The sequence below is a fragment of the Canis lupus genome, chromosome X (assembly GCF_011100685.1).
Source record: "Canis lupus familiaris isolate Mischka breed German Shepherd chromosome X, alternate assembly UU_Cfam_GSD_1.0, whole genome shotgun sequence".
NCBI lineage: Eukaryota > Metazoa > Chordata > Mammalia > Carnivora > Canidae > Canis > Canis lupus.
Genome location: NC_049260.1, coordinates 28,218,206 through 28,237,190, shown reverse-complemented (window position 1 = coordinate 28,237,190; position 18,985 = coordinate 28,218,206). Strand labels below are relative to the sequence as shown.

The 18,985-nt window shown below is 35.2% G+C and overlaps 1 protein-coding gene across 1 annotated transcript in view; it reads left to right on the top strand.

The window, feature by feature from the left end:
* Positions 1-18,985, top strand: part of DMD (dystrophin) — a 2,084,073-nt gene that overhangs the window by 302,860 nt on the left and 1,762,228 nt on the right.

Here is an 18,985-nt window from a genome sequence, read left to right as displayed (position 1 = left end):
TTCTTTTATTGAAAGGACTCTCAGCTCTCTGAAAAAACTATTTATCCAGAGTAACACTTGCCCTAATTTGGTTTAGCTTAGGTTTTAATGTGGCTCTTGTGTGCGTGTATGTATACGTTGAGGTTGAAAATATTTTTCTCTACAGTTCTTGGTTCTTTGGATCATTTAATAATCAAATCAACATAGGACAGATTAACAGGAGAAAACCAATTTAATTGTGTGTGTATGGGGGCCCCACAAAGACAATGAGACTCAAGAACAAGTTGGACAATTGAGGTTTATTTGCATTCCTGAGGTAAGGAATAGGATAAGGGCTTCAAAGGAGAGGAGGGCAATTCACAGGGCTCTAGGGAGAGCAGGTGTTTGGTAATTAGATGTTTGCTCTGCCATACACATGGGTCATTCAAATACAAATTATCTCTGGTAATAGCTCTCTCTCTCTGAGCCAGCCCCTCTCCAAACTCTTTTAGGTAGTTAAGGGAAAGGTTAAAGTTTTTATGGAGTCTGCTGAGTCTTGATTGCCTTCAGCTTAAAATAATCCACATGCCAAAGTGGCATATTTTGGGATCATGTATTCTGGTCCCCTTCATATGTGTGTGTAATTCTATGATCTATTAAATTGTTGTATCATTTCAAGACCATATGTCAGGGATTAGAAATTTTAGAAACAGATTATCTGTTTTTTGAATCAATATCATGTGTTTGTTTCTGTCTCATGCAAAGGATGAGACCAAAACACAGGTTTGGTATGTGTGCTGCAGGGATGGAGGGTGGTTGGAGGGGCAGGGGTAGGTAGTGAATAAGACAAAGAGAACAAAAGGCTTGCAGATATTTGTAAAATATTCTGCTTGGTTAAATGTCCTGGAATATTTTATATTATTTTCTAATTTCCCATATTTCTTTATTGTCATGAAATAAATATTGTTATTTTTGAGCTTCAAGTATTAAACTTTACTAGTTACTGTATTCAGTTTCTTATTGGTATGTGTTGTGCTTTTCTTGTCACACACATAGCATAAATTTTGTGGTCACATTGCTATAGAACTCATATGAGCGAAATAAATATGTTATAGGGGAATATGGCAAGAAACTTCAATATGAAACTAAGCTGAGACTTGATAGAAAGTATCTGTCATCCTACGATAACTTGACTCTCTAGTATTACAGGGTGAAATGCTCCTTGTTATCCCCATGGAAATGATACCTAGATCATGAGCTCACCCATGGAATGACCACATATTATTCATTTTGTGGTTTCCTTAATACACATTGAGTTCATACTACATTAAATTCCCTGGAACTTGACCAGAAGGTTGATTGTCTAGTAGAGTTTCTTGTAAGAAATTCTTATAACAGTAAACAATTCTTTAAGGAAAAAAAAGCTTTATCTACACAGGCGGATATCATTTTTTGGTTATACTCAAGGTACTCCTTTTCTGTGGCTATAGGCAAGAATATGAAATCCTTTTTAGAAATAGTCAAAACCCTATTAGAATAAAAACAAAATGGTTAGATGGTACCAGGGTCACCTTCAATCAGCTAATCAAACTCCCAAACAAAATAAGATTTCAGATATAATTAACCCATTAACCTAAGGAGATGTGAAAATGTTTGTAACCAAAAATTTTCTGAGCACTTTTTTCACTCATGTAGCAAATATCACTGTGATACTTTTTATAGTTGATTCACATACCATCCCAATACATCCTAAATTTGCAAATGTGATCTAACTAGCATACATAATTGGCCTGACATGGAATTTTTTAAACATTGCCTATCTCAAACACCTTATTCATGTGAGTCTAGAAGATTCTTTGTGATGTTTGAGCTCTTACTCTCAGAGATTCAGATGTCAAAGTATTTTTAGAATGAGTCTGCAAGGTATCATTATTTTGTAATTATAATCTTGTTGACTGACAGCAAATGTGTTCAACGAAAACGCCGTATTGAAGAGATCCTGGTTAGTGCTAGAGACAGCCTGCTTAGCTCTAAACTCTCATGAGGGGAAAAAAACTGAAAGTGATTTTCAATTCACTAACATAAAGATATAAGATCTCTCATAAAATGCTAAAATATTGTTTTTGCTCCCAGACTTTCAGTACTTCCATCATACCTTCCAACTGTTCAGAAATGTGATTACTGACCGTTTAAGACCTTTTGTGCAGAAGCTACTTTTAAATCATCTCAGTGTTGTTTGTTGAAATTACAGATATTGTATTTTAAGAAGGAGAGAGAAATTAGAGAGGCTACAAGCCACATGATAATTGCTATTTCCCATGAAAAAGAGAATATGCTGCTTTACTCTGCTGCATGGTGGAAGAGGAGATTAACATTTGGGAAATTGTAGTAGTTTTTGATGATGATATTAATGTTATTAAATAAAGTAGGCAATGTTGTAACTTAACAGAAAGCTTCATTATTGATTAAAACTGACATTTTAGATTGTTGACATGTTTATTCTTACAAAATCATAGGTCATTTATAACTAGAGGACAGTCTTTCTCTTCTCAGAAACTTAACTGAAACTTAATATCAAATTCCTTGGGCCAAGGCAAGGCAAGAAGGATGTAAAGAGATATATTATGTATAGATAGGTGAGCTGTGAGTCTCTCCAAGTGGACATCTGAGTTCACGCCTAACAATATTTACAGACAAGATGACTGAATGAGGCCTTTGTTAGTTCTCTAGTTACAATGTTTCTTTGAAGCCTCAGTCTGTTTTTCTGAAGTCACTTAAAAAATTCAAATTAAGCTACATGGTGTTGCAAATTTCAGATCTCTGAAGGGTGTGCATTAATAAGTATTCAAAAATATTTTGTCATTTAAATATTATTATGTTAATTTTTGCATAATTGGATTCTTCTTCAATGTTTGAAAACTTTCTTTATTAGGCTAAACATTCTCTCAGTGATCTTGTTAAACAATTCCTTTATGTTCAGATAGTTTTGTCTGAATTGTAACCAATGAGTGCAGTCCAATTTTTTAAAAGGCTTTACCAGAATTATCGTTTTGAGGTAGAAAAGTTACAGCAAATTTTGATCAAGTCACCTTCATTAATGATTAATTCAAATAAACATCTGGGTTTCTCATGTCCTCATAGGGGACATCCTCATAGACAACATGAGAATAGGCACAATATTTAGTACAATTTCCACTGGGCAGTAAGGGGAAGGAGATTACAACAACAACGACAACAACAACAACAAACTTGAAACTTGATCTTAAAATGCTTGTTAGTCAAGATTTGACACAAAATCAAGATGAAAGTTTTCAGAAAATCAAACAAATCTCATATGAAAAAACAGTTATATAAATATCACTATAGTTTTTCAAATTAAAATCTAAACTGAAGCATTTTGAAGTGATTTCGCAACTCAGAATTTACTCAAGATGTTTCACAAAATGAATGGAATATCACAGTGAGGAAATTATTCCAGTAATGGTAAAGTTAAGTGAAACTTTCATTATAAGGTCCAATAATACTCAGTAGGGTACTTGCTCATGAATTTAAACTAGAATGCTTTTATTCTGAAGTTTAGAGGATATCGCAGTCATTCAGGAAATTCATGGAGTAAGTGATATTTTAAATCTTCCAGAAGATTACTGCCTTATAGTTTCATTTACATACGTGTTAAAATAACCAAATCTATATCCTATGCATATAGTGCCATTCTGATAAATTGTTCCTGATCATAATATTTATATAAAATTCATTTTGCTTGACTGCTTGATTTGGCCTAACCTACAAATTAGTATGGTCCATCTCAACCTCTACACTTCTGTGTGCCATCATCATCTCCTTCCTGGAGTAACAAAATAGCATCCTAACTGCTTTCCCTCATCCACTCTTGCCCCCCTTCTGTCATCCTAATTGCAGCCCTCAGAGCAACCTTTAAAAAAGGTCAATTAAATCATCTCACCTCTTCATTAAAACTCTTCTCATCCTACCAAGAGTAAATTCCAAATCTTTTACCTTGACCTATATAAGTGAACCGTGCCTCTCTCTCAAGTTCAACTCAGCTTTGTTCTTGTAGCTGCAGACAAGCTAGCTCTTTTCCTCAGCTCTTGAATATAATAAACTGTTGACCTCCTTGTTATCCACCTATTTATAATTCTCTCTGACTAGAATGTTCTTTTCCTGAGCTTCTGCTTCCTGAGCAACAGACATTTACTCATCTACTCTTTCATTCGTTTGTTCATTAATTTATTCAATAATTCAGTGATTCTCAACTGGAAGCAATTTTGCCTCTCCCCGACCCCAGAGGACATATGGCAAAGTGTGGAGATATTTTTAGTTGTCACAATTGAGGAGGGTGACTTGGTGCTAATGGCATCTCCTGGATGGAGGCCAGGGATGCTCCTAAACATACTGTAGTGCATGGGAGAGCCCATCATAATGAAGAGTTAACTGCAGAAAATGTTGATAGTGCCAAGATTGAGAATCTTTTCAAATAATTCGATACTTCTAGATGCCTATGGTGGTAAATCAAATGAATGTCATATAACCTTTCATAAGCTAATACATTAGAGTGAAGGCAGCCAATAAATTGGTTAATAAGCGACTATATATCCTTTAAATCATGTTCGGTGCTGTTAAGAAAAAGGGGACAAGAGAGTGACCAGTGAAATTTACTTTAGAGCAAGTGGTATTGGAGGAAGTGGTATTTATGCTAAGACCAGAGAAGTAAAAGACACCTCTACAGCTTATAGTAAGCATTTATTAAACATCAACAACAAAATATTGTGTTTTTCTTAACCATGTCCTTTTATTGTAACTGAGGATACTCCAAATTATTTTTAAGAGACTTTTGATCATGTATTCTTTGCCAAGGGGACTAGTTTAACATTTGTCTCTTGTGGGTAATTAAATCTTCACAAAGTTGGTGAGTCCCTAGTTTGTATGGGACTCATTTCTGCTCATTTCTGTGAAATTATCTGAAAAACTATGTATTAGGCTCCAAACCTAATACCTCCTAACCTTTCATTTCTGTGAAATTATCTGAAAAACTATGTATTAGGCTCCAAACTTGGTTGGAAAGCAAAATGTTGTATCTCTAATCAGTAACAAAATTTTTCATTCTATAGCAAGATAACACAGAATATTATAATACTTTTATATATTTATTTAAAACAATTTCAAATCATATCATTTCTCCATAGAAGGTCCCATACTTCTAGTTGAGGGATGTTTTAGGAAATAAATAAGTGCATTAAATAACAGTTACATGCCATGATTTTAAACCTCTTCTTTTCTTTTTCTTGCTTTTTGAATGATGTGACCAGCAACACATCATGCCTAATCATTTGAATTATACATGCTCAATAAATAATAAAAAGGACTGTTTTAAATGTCAACTACTACTAAAATGTTAATGTCTATCAACTGAGTGTCTTTAGTCTTATTCTGTATTCTATTCAAAACCTTCTGGACATTTCCATTTGAATATCCCACAGGCCCCTGATCCCACTTGTTGAAAACTAAACCTGTCATTATCATCTGTATTGCATTTCTTCTTATGATATTATTTCTCTTAGTGAAGGGTATTTTTAGATACTTAGTGAGCCAAAAACTAAAACAAAAAAACAAACAAAAAAAACCTAGGAATGACAATGTGAACGAGCATGGGGTCTTGACAGCGTTTGCTTCTTGACCTGAGTGCTGGTTAAATAGGCACTTTAAGTCTGTGAAAATTCATTGAGATGTGCACTTATGACTTAAACAGTTTACTCTGCACATGTCATATTTCAATAAAAAGATTTCATAGAAATGTTAGAAGTTAAGCTACATCTTACCCTCTCACTTATCCAGCACATCTAATGGGACAGCAAACATTCTATAATAGCTGTTAGTTTTTTAGTGCTCGCTATATTTTTGTCATTGTGATCAGTTTACCCTTTCTGCTGCTCAAAATTTTCTATGGTTCAGGTATTATTATTATTATTATTATTATTATTATTATTATTATTTCCATTTTACATGTGAGGAAGCAGAGACAGGCTAAATTACTTGTTTAAAGTCAAATAGCAACAAATGGCAGAAGGAGAATTTGAGTCTGAACCAATATTTAGAATCACCATGGTTTCTTACCTCTCATGTGCTTCATCTCCATAAAGATGGAATATTCTACTTCTTATCCATTCTTCTTACCTTTCTTTAGTTAAGGTCTTTAGATCTTTCTTCTTGTAGTATAATGATAATATCTTAAGAAATCCTATATACTTTTGTCTACTCTAAATTCACTATAAATACTGCCAGAGTTAGTGGTCTTTCTAGAATGTAAAACTCTATGTGTATTTTATTTAAAATATGTTGATTCAGGCTAAAATTAACAATTCAAGAAATAACAGGTTGATGTTGGTGAGGATGTGGAGAAAGGGGAACCCTGTTACACTGTTGGAGGGAATGCAAACTGATGCAGCCACTCTGGAAAAGTATGGAGGTTCCTCAAAAAGTTAAAAATAGAACTATCCTACAATCCAGCAATTGCAATTCCAGGTGTTAATCCAAAGGATACAAACATAGTGATTCGAAGGGGCACATGCACCTCAATGTTTATGGCAGCCATGTCCACAAGAGCCAAAATATGGAAAGAGCCCAGATGTCCATCAACAGATGAATAAATAAAGAAGATGTGGTGTATATGTATATACTGGAAACTACTTAGCCGTTAAACAGAATGAAATCTTGCCATTTGTAACAATATGGTTGGAACTAGAGAGTAGTATGCTAAGTGAAATAAGTCAGAGAAAGACAAATACCCTATGATCTCATACATATGTGGAATTTATGAAACAAAACAGATGAGCATAGGGAAAGGGAAGGAAAAATAAGATGAAAACAGAGAGGGAGATAAAGTATGAGAGACTCTTAACTCTAGGAAACAAACTGAGGGTTGCTGAAGGGAAGGGGGGAGATGGGGTAATTGGGTGATGGGCATTAGGGAGGGCACTTGATATAGTGAGCACTGGGTGTTTATATGCAGCTGATGAATCACTAAATTCTACTGAAACTAATAATACAGTATATATTAATTAAATTGAATTTAATTTTAAAAAATTAAAAATCTGTTAATTTAGCCATTTGCAACCTTGGCTCTGTATTGGAATCATAAGGCCCCACCCAAAATTAATTAAATCAAAATCTAAAGATGGGGAGCTGGGAGTGAGCATCTTTAAAAAGCTCCCTGGGTGACTATAATATGCAGTCAGGCCTGAGAACCATTGCTCTAGTGTTGCTCTTCAGTTTTTATGCAAAAAATAAACTCCTTATCAGTGCACAATCATTATCTGGGTTCCTGCCTCCCTATCTCTTACTTCCTCTGCTATAACTCCCTTCTTCCCTAACTTTATCTCTCACCTCCAGCAATATATACTTTATTTTTATCATATGAAATCTTGTTTTTCCCTCTGAGGTCATTTTTCTTAGACCTTGCAGAGACCAGACCAGTCCTCACTGAATGCTCTCCTCTTAGCTCTCAATTCAATTGAATTCTCGTGCATCTTTCAAATAGCAGCTCTGACATCACCTTCTCTGGGGACATTGCTCTAACTTCTATTTGTTTAGTTGTTTAGCTCTTCATTATTAATTTATTTCCTCGTTTTATGATTTACTACATGTAGGTGGCAAAGAACTCATAAAGTATAAAAGGAAATATATTAATAAGTCTTACTGATACTTTGCTTCCCCAATTCAGTCTCCCAGAGACAATCAGTATTTCTAGGTTTTTAATTTATCCTTCCAGAAATATATACTACACTTACCCAAATATACATGTATACCTATATACATGTGTGTGTATATTCACTTTTATACACATGGGCACATGTTATACACATTCTTTTGCTCCTTTTTTCACTTATCAATATAGTTTATAATTTCTTATCTCAACATGAGGTATTGTATCAGTCTGTTTAATATCTTCATTGTATTCTGTAATGTGGATATACAGCAATGTATTCAACTAGAACCCAACTTATAGCATTTCGGTTGTTTCCTATCTTTGTTATTACTAAGGATATTTGAATATAAAAATATTACAGTACAAAGAATTTACACGTCTTTGTATTAGTAACTCAATTCTATACATGCAATGGTTATGTCAGAGACTATGTACAGAAGAAGTACTATATTCAAATGTACATCATTTGATATACATCAAAACTATCGTGCCCATTTATTTGTTTTTGGAACACAACCTCTTTATTCATAGTTCTCTGTACATACTACAAGAGTAGAAATGATCATTTTAGACAGCACACATTTCATTCATTCATTCATTGACTCATTTTTCAGGTTCCTTATCCATTTCAAAATGATTTATTGAGAGTTTATATAAGTACCATATGCTAGGCCCTGGAGACAGATTTATTATATAATATGAACAGTGTTCCTAACCCTCAAAGAACATGTTGTCTAGTGAGGGAGAGAGAAAATAAAGAGGTAGGCACAATGCTAGGTTGGGGGCTGCAGTGGTGGTAGAAGAGTGGGGGCATGTAATCCCATCATGGAGTATTGGGATGGTACCTATAAGAACTGTTTTCTAAGTATATAAGAGTCAATCAAGGCAATGTGTTCTCAGAACACCTACAAAGCTCAGTGACAAGAGAAGGCATTATGCAGTGCTCAGTATGGTTATATAATGTAGGTGGTTTATTGTGAAGTTGGATAAGTAACAATAATGTGGGAATAAAAGGATAAGCAGGCACAGGTCTTACAAGCCTTATTAGAGGCCTGGAATCTGATGTAGTGGCCAGTGGGGTGAAGGCCATTTTGTGGCTCTCATCAGTGTGTTAGTACAATAAGAAATATGCTTTACAAGGTAAGTCTGTGATGTACAGAATAGTTGGGAGATTAGAAGCTAATCCACAGGGGATCCCTGGGTGGCGCAGCGGTTTAGCGCCTGCCTTTGGCCCAGGGCACGATCCTGGAGACCCAGGATCGAATCCCACGTCGGGCTCCCGGTGCATGGAGCCTGCTTCTCCCTCTGCCTATGTCTCTGCCTCTCTCTCTCTCTCTCTGTGTGACTATCATAAATAAATAAAAATTAAAAAAAAAAAAAAATTTAAAAAAAAAAGAAGCTAATCCACATTGAGAGATTCTGGTAGGAGGCAGATGAAGAGAAAGGGACACACCTGGAGACAGACTGGGGAATCAGTAGAACCAGGTGAGTGATAGTAAAGGCAGATGTGAAGGAGAAGAAAAGAGGCCAGGTTTCTGATTTGGATAGCCTGATAGATGGTACTAACTTTCCTGTCTTCTTCCTCATTAATTATAGCTCCCTGAAGAGCTTCTTATTCAAAAGCAAGTGTCTGTCACATAGGCTTCAGATATCTAAGTGAGTGAATGAATGGATGAGATTATTTTGTAGAAGTGGATCCTATTAGAAAAGCTTCTTGTTTGACCATAACACTAACAATGAGTAGGTATTTAGTTAGAAGTAACGTTTTAATCTTCTGATGAAATAATGTCATTCATTGTTGTTTTTTTCTCAATTGCTGTACATTACCTTATTTACGTGATGCCCAGAGAAACACACCCATAATGAGCTCAGTATCCATGCTTATCTATCATGTAATTTCATAGTATTATTACAGGTTCATCAGAGCCTTACACGTAACTGCTTTGGTCTAGATGTTGCTATGAATGCTCTTAATTTAAAAGGTTAATCTGTTTTCAATTATATATATTTTTGCACTTAATCCTTTTAATTGCTACCAATAAAAGGATTTTCTTTTGGTTATCTTTTTTTTTGGGGGGGGGGCTTTTTTTTAATTTAGGAAACTTCTCTTGTATATTGACCCCATGCATTTGATAATTAAAATTTTTTTCCTACATCAGCCATGCTTCACCTCTTTTCTCTTACTCTCATATATGCCGTTGCTTAGAATATATGCCTGGGAATGACAAGTGTCTTTTTCTCTCTCTTCAAAATTTTATCTTTTTGTCATCCTGCTTCCCCTCCCCCACAATGAAAGCTTTTATATTCTTCATGCATTTTAATGATAGCTTATTATTTGGTCTGTAAGACCATTTATTTATTTTTTTAAGATTTTATTTATTTATTCATGAGAGACACAGAGAGAGAGAGGCAGAGACACAGGCAGAGGGAGAAGCAGGCTCTATGCAGGGGGCCCCATGCGGGATTCGATCCTACGTCTCCAGGATCACGCCCTGGGCTGAAGGCGGCACTGAACCGCTGAGCCACCTGGGTTGCCCTGTAAGACCATTTAATGTTATATTCTTCTAAAATAGCAATAATGTATCTGACCATTTATATCCAGAGAAATGATTGCTGCCCACTTCTCATTTAGAGAATACTTAGGTTTAATTATCAGTGCCTAGGACATTGTTTGCATGTGATTTGGAGGAGGAAATATGTTTCTCTGCCCTTTAAGACTCTTCTGTCTGATCTAAGAATTAAATTGACATAAGACAGATTAACAGGAGAAAAATCAAAGTTTAACTACATGCACATGGAGGCCCAATAATACACTTGCAACCCAAAGAAATGACCAAGGGATGCAGCTTTTATAAATTTTAGATAAAGAAACATAAATCTGTGAGGAACTGACAGGATAAAGAAAATCTGTGTTTGGGAGCTTCAGTTAGTAAGAAATTCTAAACACAATTTGGGCTTGGTAACAAGTAACAAGATAGTAAAAGTAACATCCTTTGTTTATGTAAGCTTCTTCAGCCTTGAATTTCCTGTCTCTGATCATAAGGATGTCTCCTTATCTCCTGGAGCAGGAAAGGTACCATGGGCGACTTATTTCCTGCTTTTAGAGGGACAAAGGAGTGTCAGAGTGTTCTTGCACTGGCTGCTTTTTAAGGAACTTTAATTCAAAATAATCATTATGCCATTTTGGAGCAGCTTGCCCTAGGCCCCCACTGTGGTAAATACTTGCTGATTTAAAATAAATTGTCATTCATTATATCAACATTTGGTCTCTTTTTTTTAAAAACCTCATGGATATTTTCCCTCTAATGCAACTTACTTTCTGTTGGAACTATATAAACACTCTTTTTTTTTTCCATTTGCATCTGTGTGGACAATTGCAATGTATTTTATTTAAAAATTCATCTATGTCAGCAAAGAAAATTCAGAGTATGTATGTATGTATGAGGCTGTGTATGTTTCTGTCTGAAGCTTGCTGAGGAGGAATTTATTTTGGTTATGGTCATTTATTTTCCTATTGCATTTCTATAATTTGCATGGTATTTATTACTGTCCTGTACGTTCTTACCTAGCATACTGTTACAAAAATTGGCAGGAAGAGTGGTCAAAATGCAATAACATAGGTCTTTAAAAACAAAATATTCATACATTGTCATTTAATACCAAAGAGCTTACTTATACTTTTTAAAAAGTTTTTATTTTGATTCCAGTTAACATACAGTGGAATATCAGTTTCAGGTATACAATATAGTGATTCAACACTTCCATACAACACCTAGTGCTCATCACAAGGGCATTCCTTAATCCCCATCACCTATTTCACCCATCCCCCACCGACCTCCCCTCTGGTAACCATCAGTTTCTTCTCTATAGTTAAGAGTCTGTTTCTTGGTTTGTGTGTGTATCTCTTTCTTTTTTCCCTTTGCTCATCGGTTTTTTTTCTTAAATTCCACATATGAGTGAAATAATATGGTATTTGTCTTTCTCTGATTGACTTATTTCTCTTAGCATTATTCTCCAGCTCCATCCATCTCACTGCAAATGGCAAAATTTCATTATTTTCTATGGCTGAATAATATTCCATTGTATATATACTTTTGTTAGAGGGCCAAAGATTCAGAGTTGAATAAGTGCTTATAATTTATTAGGAAAATATGAAATAGATGAAAGTATAACTATCTTAATTAATCATCCTCCATACCTGACTCCTTTCCTGTATCCATGTTCTGACCTTCTATACTGATTTCTAAGCTCATTTTCTATACAATTGTAAATTTAGCAATTCTTATAGCATCATATTTAGCATCATTATTTAGTACCAAGATAGTGAATATTTATGGAGATGTTTAAAAAATGGCACAGGTTTAAAAAAAAAAAAGATTTTGAAAGGGCTACTTGTAATGCTGATATTTAACACATGACTATGTGGAATATGATTTTTTGGTGAATATTATCTCAAAATTAGGCAATTTCTCATGAGGTAGTTTCAAAAGCAAGGTTAAAGTTAGTATTTCACAACAGTGAAATACTTCAAATACACTTGAAAATTGTAGATAATAATGTCTTTGGAGAGTTGTAAACAGCAAATTGTCTAGAAGAGCTCGCAGTTGAAGAAATGATACATTTGAACATGATTTAGTTACAGAATTTAATGCAGATAGTTTAAAATTTTTCACATTTTTAAGGAAAACAACCTCCTCAAGCTATATAATAGTGCACCTTTAAAATTGTTTTTCCTTGGGCAGCCCCGGGTGGCTCAGTGGTTTAGCGCCACCTTCAGTCCAGGGCATGATCCTGGAGACCTGGGATCTAGTCCCACGTCAGGCTCCCTGCATGGAGTCTGCTTCTCCCTCTGCCTGTGTCTGTGCCTCTCTCTCTCTCTCTCTCTCTGTGTGTGTGTGTGTGTTTCTGTGAATAAATAAATAAAATCTTAAAAAAATAAAATTGTTTTTCCTTTAAAAATAATGGTAGTAGTGAGAGAGATTATCTTCTGACATTAATATGAATGTTTAAAATTATCAGTGCTATGCTATTTATCACGTTTTGGAATATGCATTTTTTTAATGTCAGGGAGCAAAAATATCTTGTGCCCATCAAGGTCCCTCTAGCTGGATTAAGAATCAAATTGACATGAGACAGATTAACAGGAGAAAATCAAATTTAATAGCATACATATAGGGAACCCACATAAACAATGGGGATTCCAAAAAGAGGCAAAATGCAGCGTATATGCCATCTGAACTAAGGAAAAGAGGATAAGGACTTTACAGAAAAGGAATGCACTTCACAGAGTGACAAGAAGAAGAGCAGATAGATATTTGCTAATTAGATGTTAGCCCCTGCCATACAGATGGGCCGCTCCTAAAATTTATCTTTGGTAATAATCTTTATTCTGGAAAAGACCTCCAATTTTGATTCTTTTATGTTGTTAAGGGAGGGACGGAAGTTTCTCTTGAGGCTTTAGGCTCTCAAATGCCTTCAGCTGAGAATAATCTTTCTGCCAAAGTGGCCCATCTTGGGGCTGCCTGCTCTTGATCCCTACACTATTGATTTTAAAAATTAAATGTTAACCTAGTATTTAATTCCAGCTTAATTCCATTAAAATATGTAGTAAGATTTAGTCCTTCATAAAAATTAAAAGCCATTGCCTGACATTTATCAAAATATACGACTTCCTACTTTATATATATATATATTTAATATAACAAACATTTTTATATTTATATTTTAGTGTTATTGGAAAATCAGCTACCTTACACTTTAGATACCTTTATATAAGAAGCATTTTCATATCTTCGGCTCACTGGAGGAACTGTTACTAAATAAATAACAAAAAATTAAATTAAATATTATAATTTTAACATCACTTTACACTTTTAATATTTTTACTTTGGATTGTGTTGACTTTCTTGGTGTGAGACACTTTGGCCTAGAAATGTGAGCTTTATGCAAAGGAAAGGTAAATGTAAATTTCCTTTTTACCATTCATTTTATATATATATATATATATAAATTGTATATATATAATTTATATATGTAAGGCATATAGAACAGAAATTGACTTGAACTATTCCTTAGGATGACTTTGTTTGAGGAATAAAATATTACCAATACTCTGGAGGCTCCCTCCATGTGACCCTTCCCAATTGCACTTCTATTCCCTCTTCCAAATCATCATTCTGCATTTATTATTTATGCTCTTGCCTACAGTTTTACCAGATGTGTACATATTTTCAGTGAATAATTTCAGTTTATTAGGGACTTAATTGACTACTGTAGAAGAACAGCAAATAAGACATTATTCCGACTTAAGGGATTTTTAAGCATCTTGAGGAAGTAAGACGTGTACATTAAAAGTTAATACAAAGTTGCTTTTGATTAATGTTAAATTATATAAGCTTAAGATTGTAAGGGATCATAGACATCATATATCCCAAAGGTTTTGAAACTTCTTTTTTTTCTTTAGCAATAAAATCTCTGTAAACAAAATCTAACTTAAGGAAAACCCCAAAACAAAATTAGAGCTGCTCAGTTGAAGCAAGGGGGTTTATTTTTATTTTTTACTTATTATTTTTTAAAGTAGGCTACATATCCAGTGTGGAGTCTAAAACAGGGCTTGAACATACAACACTGAAATCAAGAGTCAGACTCTTAACCAACTGAGTCACCCATGTGCCCTGAAACTCAGTTTCAAATTCACTAATAGGTCCAAACATTTTTTGCAATTTATGATGTAACTATCACATAGAGTTTAAGTGACTTGTTGAAATTAGTTAACTTTTTTTAAGATTTTACCTATTTATTAGAGAGACAAGAGTGCATAAGGTGGGGAAGGGGCAGAGGGAGAGGGAGAAGCAGACTCCCCACTGAGCAGGGAACCCAGCACAGGGCTCCATCCCAAGACCCTGAGATCATGATCTGAGCCAAAAGCAGCTGCTTAACCCACTGAGCCACCTAGGCACCGTCAAACTCACTTATGCCAGAGCCAATTTAAGAATCCAGAACATTCTGTTTTAGCATTGAGTATTAACTTTTTGTAAGATACACTGGATTAAAAACAGGAGCCAAAAATGAAATAAAATGAAATATGTAAAATTAAATAAAATAGTGGATAGAAGTATAAAAGTAAAATGTGTACATGAACCTGAGAGGTAGTGGAAATGAGTGAAACATACAGATCTAAATGCATATGGACATTGTGTGAGTTAGACTGAAATCCTGGCCAATGAAATGTCTATGGCTAATTAAAATGGGCAGCTACTATTTAGTTCAATTCATTGGTAGCCACCAATAGCCAGAATTTAGAGCTATATATTTTTTTGCCAGGTATTTCATTTTTCAGGAAGAGTTAAGGGTCTAGATTTTTTTTTTCTAGAGAAGGAGGGGAAGCAGAGGGAGAGGAAGAGAATATTAAGCAGGCTGCACACCCAGTGTGGAGCCCAGTGTAGGACTTGATCTCACAGCCCTGAGATCATAACCTGAGCAGAAATCAGGAGTCAGATGCTTAGCTGACTGAGCTATCCAGGTACCCCCAAGGGTCTAGGTTTTTATGTAAAATCTAGTATACTACCTATTTGTCACATAAGGTGGAGTTTTGTGGGTTTTTTGTTTGTTTGTTTGTTTGTTTTGTATTTTGTCTGTTGATGAATCTGAAACACCTAGAACAGTGCCCAGCATACAGAAGGTGTTCAACACTTATTTCATTACTAATTTGAAAAGCTTTCTCCATTTAAACATTCTGTACAAGTGCTGGAAAATGTATCTTGGGATCTGAATTAGCTCATTCAGTCAACTGAATGACTTCCAGTTAAATCTTTTGCTTTAGATTTTAGAGAGACAGAAAACGACTTTCCACTGTGTAATGTAAAACTTGGAGCCGAGGGACTTCCTCAAGTAGGCCAGAATCACAGTCTGACTTCTCAAACTCCAATGCCTTACCTTTCTTTACTGTTGTGGGTGGCAATAGTGAAGGGAACTTATCTCTGTAGCAAAACAAACATTTTGTGAGAACACAGTTCTTTAAAAAAATTACTTTTTAAAAAAGCCCACACGGAGGCTTAAATTTAGAACCAAAGTATAAACATATAATAATTACTCATCAAAGCAATTTTATTCCTGGCTTCTAGAAAAGAAATCCCTTAAAACTAAAATGACAATTCTACATGTGGGATTTGTGATTATATTTAACATGGTCATGCTGTATCACCTGACAACTCCTTTATTTTGGAAGGATACTGTGGGTTTTTCAGTACATTTTCATTTACTGCTTAAAGTGGAGAAGAGTTCAGAGGGTAAGACTAATTAGAAAAACAAATGCCTACAATCCACTGAACTAAATCTGCTGGAAACATTCATGTTCTTCTTAATATTATGAACACACATTTTATACTGATTGCAGAGAATCAAGAAAAAAAATGACTTGTTTTGAACTTAAAAATAGTAAACATGAAGACAAAACCCAGATAAGCCTTTGGGTATATCAACCTCTTTAACTTGAATTGTATATACAACGTAAGTTGGAAAATGCTTTACAGTTGTTGAAGGACATTCACTGGTAGCTCTGACATGAATGCTGGCAAATCAGATGAAACAAAGGATAATTTCAATTGGTCAAATAATAAAAATTCTGGAAATCAGAATCCTCCAACCTGAAACTGTGTGCTTTCTTATGAAAGACTTGATAGTATCATAGACTTTTTCCACTTGGGCTTCTATTTATAATGATAATGAAGACTATTTTTCTCTTCTCCTCTTACCTTCTCCCCCTCCTCCCTTTACTTTTTATTCTTTATGATTACGACTTAGGTAGTTTTTAAAAAGATTAAAATGTTAGCCACTGCTAGTATTTTTTTACACCGATTGTAGCTGTCATCTCAGAAATGGGGGTTTAATCAGAGCCTTGTTGTGAACTTCTAAGAAATGACCTGAAGTACCACTATTTTAAGGGCATATTTGATATGCAAAATAAAAACATATAAAAGGTCCAGTCATTAATGTAAAAGGAACTTGCTTTGTAATCAGTCATTTAGCTGCTTGAAACTAATTTTAAAATATTGTTGGAGAAAACAAAACAAAACAAAAAAACCTACTTGCTTCATGCAGAAACCCTCGAAAAAAGGAAGACTCTAAACATTTTATCCAGAATATTTCCTGTTTCAGTTGCTGATGTGTTTAACTTTTCATCATACAATTCAAGTTCTGCACACCACACTGTTCTTGAATTTACAAAATATTTTCACTTACGGCTGTATACAACCCATCATCTGATAATGCATTTAATATGGCAGAGACACTTTTCTTAAACACCCTGAAAACTAAGGATTCATTTTTGTCATTGTAAAATGGGAGATGTTCAGTTGCTCTGAATTTTAAGTTGGATAACCTTGAGAAATAGTTCTCCATTTAACACCCTGTGTTTTGCTTGTCTTGCAGTCAAGTGAATTATCTTACTGGAGTGTTATGTGACACCAGTTGTTCTGTTACCACCTCTTTAAAAATATCTCCTTCCCCAAACCTCTTTGGTGGGGTTGCTTTTAGGACCCTGATTTTTTTTTTCTAATCTATAGCTCAGCCCTCAAAGCAGTATGGCCTCTTGCTGTTTCCTTCTCTTTATCCCTGCGGTTTCAATTATATATGCGACTCTTGGCTTTATTTTAAAACAGTTGTGCATCGCTGATGAGCCCTGAAGTCACCAGGGGTGGCTGGTGTCAATAGTGAGTCTATGCAGAGCTATTTTTATCCATAAAGCAGTTTACTTCCTGTATGATGAAAGGTGCTAAAGTGAAACCTGCCTCCTATTATACCCTCGGGGTTAATTGCCAGGGGCGTGATTGCCCCTACTGATGAAGGGGCTAGGACTAGAGGGAGCTGCTCGAGGTGATGCTTAGAGGTAGGGCGTTTGCTGGGTATTTTTGAACTCTTCATAGGAAAAGCTTGGGGCACAGCACATCTAATTCTTTTGATAGCACAGCTGTGTACATAAACCCCTGCATCATGGTTTGTGCTCAGAGGCTACGCTCTTAGATTTAATTTTCTTATAAGTCATTACAACCATTATTGTTCATTTAAACTTTGGCAAGAAAAACCTTACTAGTTCCCAGTGTACTAGACGATACATTCCTTTAGACTGCTTTCTCTCATGGACAATTAATTATGACTTACAAGGAGAGAAGACTCTCAATATTGCTTATTTATTTTTATATATATGTATATATGTATGTATATATATATTTTTACTCCAACCCATCTCAGTGCTCTTCTTGCCCACAGGTAAATATATAAGTATCTTATGAGAAGTCCTTTGATGGCCCTCAAATAGGAATCTTTTCAGTTCTGTTTTTAAATATCCACGCTGAATCCTCTTGCAATGACCTGGAAGCCCAGTGTTTGTTTTATTGCCTGATACCCCCTTGGTTTCTGCCTCTCTGACTGTTGGAGACCGTGTCCCACTGGAATAAGAGTGTCTGAGTGGTTGTTGCCCTATAAGGCTCTCAAAAACTTATCTTCTACAAGCCAAAGCTATGAGCCAAAGCCATGAGCCTGACCAAACTTGAAGCCCCAAACTCCATGCTGAGATTAGCACAGCACCCCACACTTCACCTCTATATGAGGGAGGATTGAATTTCATTTAGAACAACTACAACTCTCCTTCTATAATCCTGAAGAATTTAGTTGTGATGAATTAAAACAGGAATATAAAGTATTTGCTCTGGTTCCGTCCTTAATCTTTGTCATAGCTAAACCAATTGCATTGTTGTTTTCATGTAGCTCATAAAACAAAACAAAACATTGAATAAAATAAATTTTGTAGTCCTTTATTTGTTGTTATGGACTGAATGTGTTTTCCTAAAATTCATGCCTTTAAGCCTGATCCCATAGTGTGACAGTATATTGGAAATGAGGCGTTTGGTGGGGTAACAATGGTTAGATGAGGCCGTGAAGGGGTCCTCAGGATGGGATTAGTGTCTTTATAAGAGACGTCAGAGAACTTGTTCTCTCCCTCTCTGCCACATAAGGACACAGCAAGAAGGTGGCTTCTGAAAGCCAGAAGAGAGCTCTCACCAGAACCTGACCATGCTGGCACCGTGATCTCAGACTTCCAGTCTCTGGAACTGTGAGGAAGTAAATTTCTATGGTTCGACCCACCCAGTCTATGATCTTTCATTATGGCAGCCTATGATGATTAAGGCACTTGTATTGTTCCTGGAGCTAATACCTGATTTTGTTAAAACATATACACATACAGATAGTGACAATGACAAAACCAGTGAAGCATGAAATTGCAATCTCAAAAAGCAGGTTTGTGTGGAC